Genomic DNA, 10,605 nt, shown 5'->3' with positions numbered 1-10,605 from the left:
GGCGATTACTTTTTTTCCAAAGATATCACCTATGTTCCCCCACTGATGCTCAAGAAGGCTAATGCCTGGCAACTCTCCCTGGTTGATCTGGGCATGCAGAGACTACGCTGACCGATTCAGTGCCCCTGCCTTCATGCTCTCATAGGCTGTCTGCATTTGGAGGTGACGTCTGCACAGTTATGCTGAGAAATGGCAGAAGGGGAAGCGTCATCTGCTACTTCGTCCTCTAACACACCTCTTTTCAGTGGCCATTAGTCAACCCTACGTGGGGCCCTATGTGGGGAAGAACTAGCTGAACGTGGCCCTTGAAGAAAGAAAGACTAAGCACTGGTGACGCCACACCGAAATGGCAGCTTCAGGCGAGAGAGGCAGTGGTCATGGGGGACCTAAATTACCCGGACATCTGCTGGGAGGAGCAGCCGGCCAAAACAAAGCACTCACGTAGGTTCTGAACCTGCATGCAGGACCTCCACCTAACCCGGAGGTGTCCAGTCCCACCAGGGATAACACCTTGCTAAGCTTGGTCTTTGCAACAGGGGATGAGCTTGTGGGTAACCTGAGAGTGCACAGTAGCCTGGGAGAAAGCGACCATCATTTGGTCGAATTTACAATCCAACGAAGGGTGGGAAAAATAAGCAGCAAGGCTGAAGTGTTAGACTTCAGAAGGGACAATTAGGGCCCAGGCTAGTTGGCGAGGTGGCTGAACTCAAGAGCATCGAGCATATGGGTCCAGGAGACTTGGCAGTTTCTCGAGGGAGTGATCCTTGGGGCACAAAAGGAGACTATTACATTATGCTGGAAAGGGGGAAGTGACTAAAAAAACCCCTTGGTTGAACAGGGAACCCCAGAAAAGACTCGGGGCAAAGAAAGAGATGTATAGGCAGTGGAAGCAGGGGGCAGCCACCAAGGAGGAATATACCCCTCTGGCGCACTATTGCAGGGAATCAGGCAGGCCAAGGCAGGACTGGGGCTTAGGAGGGCTACGACAATAAAGGACAATAAAAAGCCCTTCTACAGAGACCTAGCGAGCAAAAGGAAGGCGCAGAGTAACACAGGGTCCCCGCAGGACAAATCAGGACAGTTGGGGGCTGACACACGGAACAGGCGGAGCTCTTCAATGAGTTCTTCGCTTCAGTATTCCTCAGGACTGATGAAGACAATTTGCCCAACTTGAACACACATAGATGTCCGGAAGGCACTAGACCACCAATGGCTAGTGCTGACTTAGTTAAGGAGCACTTGGAGGGGCTGGGTGGGTACAAGTCAGCAGGCCTGGACGACCTCCATCCACGGGTGCTGACGGAATTGGCCAGTGTCATAGTTGAGGCGCTGGCACGGCTCTTTGAACACTCATGGTGTCTGGCCAGGTCCCTGAGGACTGGAAAAGGGCCAACGTGGTGCTCATTTTTAGGAAGGGGTCAAGGGATGAGCCGGGTAACATTAGGTCAGTCAGTCTTACCTCTATCCTTGGAAAAACACTGGAAAAAATCATTATAGAGTGCATTTGTGAAGGCCCAGCAGGGGAGATGATGCCGAAGGGAAACCAGCATGGGTTCATCACAGGTAGATCTTGCCTGACAAACCTTATAGCCTTTTACAACCAGGTAACACATTGCCTTGACACAGGAGCTGAGGCAGATGAGGCAGATGTCAGGTGAGCTCTTAGGAAAGGAAGGACACTAACTTCCCTAATTTCTCCAATGAATGACTAAGGGGGATAATTTCCATTTTAATCTATAACGGGTTTCAGTGTTTAGTCCATTTGTACAAGTGTTTTAAACAGAGCATCACTAACATATGTTCAATGCATCAGAATACAGTCAGAACAAAAAGTACTGTAAGTAAAATGTGCTGAGACTCACCACCAGTTTGTCTGAAGTAAGAAAGAACTCTAGGTATCTGGTGTGTCCATACAAGGTGTGGTAACGAGGATCATACTGGAAATTAAGGAGCATACTAGCTTTATGTACAGCAAACCCAGGAAATGACATGGCATGCAAAGACAACAGCATGATAGTACAGTCCTACGCTGCCATCCTGTGTGCTCCGGTGCAGCCAGTCCTATGTATGCCATGGTTACCAATCTGGAGAGTCATGCAACGTGAAAGGAGAGAATCAACTGTTAATTTTAACATAGACGATACCATGGGTTACTGAACGGGCAGTTTACACCCAGAGTTCTCCTTTACACGACTCTAGCGCGTTTCCCTGCAAATGACTTGGTTTAGTCCCTTTACAAGGAAGAGGGAAATTTTGACTGTAATTGCACAGAGCCTGAATAGCAGAGAGTTGAAAAGGCATCGTATTCCCTTCAGGGAATGCATTCCTCCATTCCTCCTCAAGAGCTCCCTCGGCATCACACTCTCATCCCACATTACTTCAAGGCCCCCCGATTCCCCCCACTGTCACTGCTCTGTCAGGGCTCTGTGTGCTGCCTCTTCTCTTCCTCCCATTCAAGGCTCCCCACATCATCCATACCATGGCAGTGGCACAATGACTCCTCCACCCCTAACTGCTGCGCCAGCTCCCCTCCTTCTGTGTGCATCGACACCAGGGATTCACAACCCCCTGCAACCTGGCCCCATTTCGTGTGCTCCTCCCTTCCCTGCCTATGCTGAAACTGTGTGCATGCCCCCCTAGCTACCTTTTTTGGGCGGGGCAGGGAGAGGCGGGTCGAAGAGAGAGAGAAATACTGAGTAAGTCATTGAGGGGGCCTATATGTTAAACTCAGTTGGGAGGAGGAGACAGGGGTGCTGTTTTCCTGGAAAACATTACCATTGCAAGAATCCCACTGGAACAAATAAAGGAGAAGTACGCAGACTTGGGAAAAAGATTCAAGATGTAGACACTCCCTTCATTTGCCACCCACCGAAGACAAATGACAGAGACATCGTATTATAACAACGACCAGTATCTGCGTTGAGACTAACTGCCCCTGACGTCAGGCAGAAGGTAGGGCAGGATGGCACTTTGGAGTCTCACTGGCTCAGAGAAGCATGAGCTTTCATAAGCAGCAACCGGCTTCCCCAGATGCTATGGATGAGACAGAAAGAACAGATTCCATGTAGAAGAGAAAGGGGCAGGGGGCAGGGATGCCACAAAGAAATGGAATGTGTGAGCTGCTGACAGTAACAGGGGGATTGTTCTGCATCAGATCTCAGGACACGAGAACTCAGGGCACGCACTGACCTTGACAGGAGACAGGTTTAACACTGAGAGAAAGTACTTTTTTATGCAGCGGGTAGTTAGTTAACCTGTGGAACTCATTGCCACAGGAGGCTGTAGAGGCAGCTAGCATAATGAGGTCAAAAAGGGACTAGACGAATTAATGGGTGATAGACTGATAAAGCAATAAGGCTACAGTGTTGTTGTAGTCATGATGGTCTAGGAAACGTCCAAGAAGTGATAATATTTTTGTGCTATCTTTAATTAGTAAATATTAAACAAAGCAGTCAGGGGTATATCATATCCTCTGGCATCTCTAAACCGATGACGGTAGATGTCAGGGATGGGATGACATCATCTGATACCTCAAAGGAAAAGCCCGGAGAAGAGAATCTGAGGTCCTGGTCTACAACTCTGTCATACTCTTCAGCTTTTCAAGGGTCTAGGCATCCCCATCTCCAGCAAAATTACATCACTTTCTGAGAGTGTCAAACTTCATCCTAGCTGCATGTGGATAGAAGGGGACAATCCAAGGTTCAACGCTGGTCTGCAGTAATTTGAAGTCAGACGAGCAAAGAAAAGGCCTACCTGACCCCGCCTGCTCCTAGCCCACTCACTTCTCCTCCAAAGAATACTGACCAGGACTTGTCAGGAAGAGAAGAGAGAAAGGTAGAAAAGACCACGTGAAGGATTATCAAGTCTTCTCCAGATGTAACAGTCAGAGAAAGAAGAGCTGCTTTTCGTAAGTGGAGGTACATTACTAGACCCCGGTTACAGGCTTTCTTTGCATAGGCAGCAACTGGGTGTCAAAGGTGCTCAGCAGTGAAGTATTTCTGAGTGTACTGGGCACACCTTACCTAACAGACTCTTCCAGAATGATAAATGTCCTATGAATGCGGGGGGAAGAGAGTGGGAAAGAAATCTGGGCATGATAATGAAAGTTGGTTCTTTATCTGACCCCAAATGAAGGGGAAGCAAGGGCTGGACATCCTCTAGAAACATATCAAGAAGAAGAACAACCACCCAAAACAGCGCCCAAAAGGAAAGTGGTGGTATTCTGTCTCCAGCAGAGGCAGACCAGAGAGAGTTGGGGCATGTGTAACAGGGCGCTGTCCTGAGGCCAGTCCAAGCGTTGGCTCACCCACCTGTCTAGGGAAGTCTGCCTACCTGACTCGTCTGCCATGCCTTTGTTGTAACTGAAGTTGTCCCGAGGCGGGAGGCTGTCCATTTAATTGCCCTGATGCTAAGGGTGGAGAACACAGCTTCAAACCTCCCCTTATGTCCCATGCCTCGCAGATGGCATCCAAAATTACTTCCAATTCTCCTGGCGCCATTATTGGCCCACACTCAACCTCTGGCCCAAATAAGGCCTAAGGTACCTAGGCCACATGGCCCCTTCACTGGGACCTCTACCCAGGCCCCTCGCTGGGGCTTCTGTCCTGCCCCTCCCTGGGCTGTTGGGCCTTATGCCCCTTGGGCCTCAGGCCTCGCTCAGCGAGTTTTGGCCCAGCCTCAGGCCCCCTTCTGTCAGCCTGGACCCTGGCTCAGCCCCACTCAGTGGGCCTGGGACCTGTGCTTTTCTGTCGGGGTGTGCTCCCCGAGCCTTTCCTCTCCACAGGGGCATCCACAAGGCAGTAGGGGCTGAGGCTTTCCAGTGCTCCATGCTCACCTTGCACTGGGGAGGTACTGGTGTGGCATGTCCTGGGGACTGTCCCGCCACAGGCAGCCTCACACCATCCTCCCCAGGTGGGAGTAGTTTCAGGTCATGCCCCAGGGACAGAACTCGTCTCCATCCCATAGCTCCTACCCTGGACCTCCCAGCTGCTCTGGGAGCAGCAGATCTCCTGCTGGGCAATGTAGCTTCTTCAGCTCCCTGCAGCAGCTGCCCGCTCTGCTCTCAGGGCCTATCCTTATCCCCAGGCTCCTCCTGATCACCCTATGACCGCCTGGTTGGGTCTGCAGACTGGCTGCAGCCTGCTCAAACCCTTACAGGGGACGTGCAGCCTGTGCTCTGCCACAGCGCGGACGTGGAGCAGAGAGTCCGTGGTACAGACAAAGGGTGTCTGAACAGAGAACAATGTCCTTAGCCTCCAGGCCGTGGAGGAACCACGGGGTGGCAGGGGAAACAACACCATCTCTGTACCCAGAATACAAAACAAACGCCCAGCACCAGCAAGGACACTCTCAGCCTAAACATGGCCTTTCCATACACAAGTTCCCTACTAAACACACGCATGAATTCAGGTAACTCTCATTGATATAGTATGTACTTTCCGGCTCTCGTTTGTAGGAAGTTCTCTCTTTTCAGCTGGTTGATTTTCCAGGAAATCACCAGTTACTCCACAGCGATCAGGTGAGTCCTCATCAGCTGCGACTTGAAAAATGAGGTGTTGAAAGGATGACGAGTCCTCAATAGGTTCAATATCATAGTTTCTATCTTCAACTTTCAGGAGTCCACTACAAAGGGTCAAATAGAAGTGAAAATGTAATGTTCACATCAATTAAACTGCAGTCTTTCTTTAAAGAGGAGAATAAGAGTGACTGAAAAAAAAAAGCAGTTAAAGTTCCTACAATTTACCAATCTTTTCATTCACTAGCACAGTAAAATTGTGCGTATCCACAAGCCCATTAGGACAAGTCTATGGCCTCTCTCAACCTTTCAAAGACTATAGACAGAAGGTAGAAGGAGGAAGAGACAAAATAAAGACAGAAGTGTGGTCAATGACCATTTTTAAGCAGCGTTATGAACTTTGGTGTTCTGAAGAAATCTGACATCAGGAAAACTCTGCAGTCACAACGGTACTTCTTGTTGCCTATGTGGACACCAAGAAAACCAGTCATTTGTACTTATGCAGTAGTTAAAATCAATGTGGTTTTGGGCACAGGATCTTAACTCAGGACAGCGTGATTTCTGCTAAACCGCTGTGACACTGTTCTTGCTCCAGCCCTTATGAGCCTCTGCCATTGCTCCAAGGAACTGCAGTTATATTCTTTCCTGTTGTCCAGCAAGATTTGCCTTTCCCCTAGCACAATACGAAAAGTAACAGAAATAGCATTTGACCGTATAAATGCTTAATGTTGACCAAGGCTGTAATCTAATCTACTGGGAGTTATGTCCCTCACATGAATCACAGCCCTAGATAACAGCTATAGAATTATAATATCATGGCTTATTCTGTGCATTGGATTACATTCATACATTTGTGACATGTCACTGAGCTACAGCACAGAAGGACACCTAATAAAATAACTGGCATAAAATCTCCGTGAAGAAAGAAAAAAGAGCCACTCACCATTTATTCTATCATGTCAGAGCTAAGTGGTTCAAACTGCGCACTACCCACTGCACAGAGCAGTCTGCTTTACCTGAGTCCAGAGCAGGTGCTGAGAGAAACAACAGATCCTGGGACGTCTTCCACAAACCCTTCATAGTAACAATCCGTCTGCAAGAGCCAGAAATGATTTTCTTTTCTGTTATTACGTCTCATACAGTGGACTCTCACATAACATGTGGAGAAAAAGCTCCACCACACGAGCCTTCACCCCAACACAACGCCAAAAATTGCCTGGAATAGGAAGACAGTGACTCACAACTTTCAGACCTTCCTTGTACTCATTTGATAGCATGAGGGACTCTTATGAACTACACTCTTGTTTGACGATAAAAGGAAAAAACAATAATACGGGAAGAGACTAGGGGTGATTTTCTGTATGGAAGGATGATGGCAAAGAGGAGAGAATTGGCAGTTTTATACAAGTTTAGAAAAGCATGAAAGCAAAACTGATGCAAAGGGAAAAGAGGATAGGCAAGAACTACAGGAAGAGAGAAGTGGGTCCAATATCAATAGCCTTAGTTGGGGAACTAATCAGGTTAGATTGCCTATGCATTTTTCTTTCTTTTTTTTTTGGATCACTTACTGAAATCTAAGTCTTCTGGGTTGAAATTACCCAGGCTTCATTTGTACCTAAGCATGTATATTATACGCATGCACGCTATAATTTAATTCTGCACTGACTCGGGGAGGGAATTCCATGCACAGCTGCACCAATTGTATAGGGTCCCAGTATAAACTTTTGCAATGCAACTTTATGTATTAAAAACTAAACTGTTACATCTGCCTGATCCTCTGCACAAATACACCAGAACCACTACAGCCCTAACCCGGCATTATTCAGTGCGAGTCAGGGCAGTTCAGCCGGTGCGCACCACTGCAGGCTGTGCCCACTCCTCAGCAGCTGCTGCCTTTATCCTTTTCAAAACAGCTAAAAAGTACCTTTGTGCCTACCCATCATCTCAGCCTTTTTTTGTAAACCCCCCACCCCCGCCCCCAATGAAAACAAACAGCTGCAATGGCTGGCTCGGACATGGGGGTGGGGGTTTGGAGCGGGGGCAGGAGGGGAAGGTGGTTTGTCCTACACCCTATACCACTTGTCGCTGAGCATTTCCCCCTGGGATCGAGGCAGCTCCGTTCTGAGACATCCAGCTCTCCCCACGTACTGCTCACGGAGCCTGGGGACCAGGTCTCCTTCCACCCGCCAGGCACTGGCATGGATTAGGCACCCAGCACCAATCTACTCCATGGGGCAGAAGTCCCAGGAAAACCCCCTAAAGTAAGAGGTAAGTGAACACTGTTTCTGTATTTCCTGACTAGCCCTAAGGCAAAGACAACCGTGTGTTACGGACGTAGATACCTAGCAGGGGAAGAAAACTCTGGCCCTAGGTGCCTAGATGGATCGCTGTTCTGGTTTCCCCTCCGTGGGCTGGGCGCCCGCAGGGAGGCACTCTGCAGCTCAGCAGAGCAGCATCTCCGGTCCAGGTCTGAAAAAGGAGTGCATGCTTTTGCCAAGATAATGGGGGAAACCTGTGGTGGAAATGAAACACGACCCACAGGCTCTCAACCCCTGGTTAGCACCCTTAACACTGGGCCACCTTTGTTCTTCCTCCATTCATAATCTGACTATTCCTATAATTATGATTCAGTATTTTACACCTCAGGGTTGCTCTCCCGGGATTACTTACCATACCTAGGGCTAGACTGTGCAGCCCTCAGCCCAGGACTTGGTTTGCTCAAAACTGTACCACAAAACATGCAAAAATTTGCAACAGATATCCAACGTTTTGACATTGCCTTTTTGAAAAGCGATGGCTTAATTCTATTCAGTGTCATGCCCTACAAGGTACGCAGCCCAAAACTTACTTGAATATATGGATAATCAGTTATCAGGTCTCCCTTCTCGTTGTAAGTAAACACTGGTAAATCCTTGGCTATGAACTCTCTAAAACAAAGATAGCATTTGACGGATTAGAAATGCAAATGCACACTATTAAAGACAGGACGCTTACTTGAATTCTCCATACATGCACAGGAGGGAAAACGGAAAGGAAAAGGAAGCAAACTGGCAGCATCCAGGATGAAACAGTGGCATTTCCTGAACAAGTCTGGAGACCCCGCTGCACGCTGAAAACCAGGCGCAGCTCACCGGGATCGCCCTGGGAATCGGCACCAGATCCCTGTGCCGGGAAGGCTGTGGTGAGGGAGGGCAAGGGGCCCAGGAGGCAGATGGCCAGGGATTTCCAGCAGGCCCACCGCTTTCACAACACCGTCTCATCTGCAGAAGAAGAGTGCCGTTGCTGCAGGCCCTGCGATGGGCACTGCCCCTCCCGAGCCCCACACTGAGTCTCGCAGCAACCCTCAGCCCTGAGCACCCTCACCACCACCGCTCAGCACCCACGGCTGCAGGACAGGCCTCCTCAGGTCCATTTGGACAGGGGTGCACTCTGTACTATTCCTGCAGAAAATGGACACGACCCCACAACCGAAGCCGGGGCAGCTGGAGTCGGGGGACAGGGTCTACTTCAGCCACCTCCCAGTGCCGGGATGGGGCAGCCCTGTTCTCCCCAGGGCTGCAGATGGAAATCCTGCAAATGGCTGAGGCGGTGCTGGCTGCCTGCTCCATCTCTGGGGCCAAACGCAGGGGCTATCCTGAACCTGGTTACACTTGGCACCCCCACTCAGCACTGACATGATATGAGTCGATCAGCAAGAACCCGACTACCTCAGCACCCCGAGTCCTCACAAGCGCCTGGTCCTCAGCGGGCGTATCTATATGGTCATGCACACGTCTTAGATCCCGTGCGTTTCTTGTAGTACTAACTTAATAAAGTACTGACTGAATGCGCGGTACCTAGTGTTACTGCGCATCAGTGCCAGCGCACGGTTATTTAGTGACGCTTACTGCGCATTAGCCTAACAACGCAGCAGCAGGTGCAGTAGGTGATTAGCACGGCTTGTGCTGTGATGCGCTACTGCACAGTGTCATTAGGCTAATGTGCAGTAAGTGTCGTGGGTAGATGCGCCCCATGGGGACTTCAGCGTGAGCCCTGGGGCACGGGACCGGACCAGCGAGAGCTGGAGCCGAGACACCACAGACATCAGCTCGCCGTCCGCTTGGGAACCGACCACCTGGAATAATTTCGTACCATATGCAAACTCTCATATTTCACTGCATGCGCCAGTCTCACATTTTTTGTTTCACTGAGATTCAAAAACTAGACTGAAAATGTTCCTTTCTGTGGTCTGGGAAAGCGTCAAGTTAGACAGAATCGATGTCACGGGGAAACTTCCAGTTTATGGTAGAAAGGAGTTTTTACCTCTTTCCGTCACCAGTTTGGATTGCTGCTAGCTACTGTCCTGGTTTCTTCTCACCATGTTTTACAGGCTTCAGTGACAAGATTACTTTTGCTTTTAAAACTTTACCTAAAGCACTTTAAAAAAAGACATTGTAGCAAAACTATATCAAATACATGTTATTATATTTGGACACAGACACAAGCAGCAGCAACCCCTGTTCCTAACACCATTCTTCAGCTCTAATGTGAATTATATGTTGTAGGACTACCTTGTGTAATGCCTCCTCTCAGGCTTTCTCCTCTTTTGAATTTGAGCACATTTTAGCTTTTCGCTAGAAACGTTGAATTTCTTTGCTGACCGTGCCAGTCCTGAAATGTGCACTAGCTCACTCGGCGGTCACTCAGTCTTCCCAGCCTCGTGTCGCGGCCACATTTCTGCAGTTTGTGCCAGGCCCCGTCACCGTGGCCGAGGTTGGCAACACCAGTCCTCTGGTTTCATTCTTAAGCTGGTGACCCACGGGAAAGAAAGCAGGTTGCAAACTAGCCCAGTGTGATAATCCTAGTTCTCCTGGATGTAGCCAGAACACAACGGACAAGAGATTTCTTTTTAGAGAATTTTGCTCTAAGAAAAATAAATGAATAAATGAGCAATGCCTGGAGCAAAACATAAGAAAAGAAGAGACCAATGTGGTCTCAGAAACCTTAGCTCCTGATACATCGCAGCTGCGCACCAAACGGCCCCTACACCCCAGAGACGGACTTTGAAGAAGCCACCTTGCAGGTTTGTCTTGTATTCTCATGTCTCTGAA

At 49.1% G+C, this 10,605-nt stretch overlaps 1 long non-coding RNA gene across 1 annotated transcript; it reads right to left on the bottom strand.

Moving 5' to 3' along the window:
- Nucleotides 1-1,899: 1,899 nt before the first annotated feature.
- LOC102383582 lies at nt 1,900-8,422 on the bottom strand. The gene is made up of 4 exons (XR_325268.3): nt 8,364-8,422; nt 6,532-6,608; nt 5,436-5,622; nt 1,900-1,937 (listed from the first exon to the last, which is right to left on the bottom strand). It is a non-coding gene; the product is annotated as an uncharacterized LOC102383582 (long non-coding RNA).
- Between the last annotated feature and the right edge of the window lie 2,183 nt (nt 8,423-10,605).

Source organism: Alligator sinensis, unplaced genomic scaffold, assembly GCF_000455745.1.
Source record: "Alligator sinensis unplaced genomic scaffold, ASM45574v1 scaffold1381_1, whole genome shotgun sequence".
Lineage (NCBI taxonomy): Eukaryota > Metazoa > Chordata > Crocodylia > Alligatoridae > Alligator > Alligator sinensis.
The sequence above is the reverse complement of the archived record's forward strand: the minus strand, read 5'-3'. Positions and strand labels throughout refer to the sequence as shown.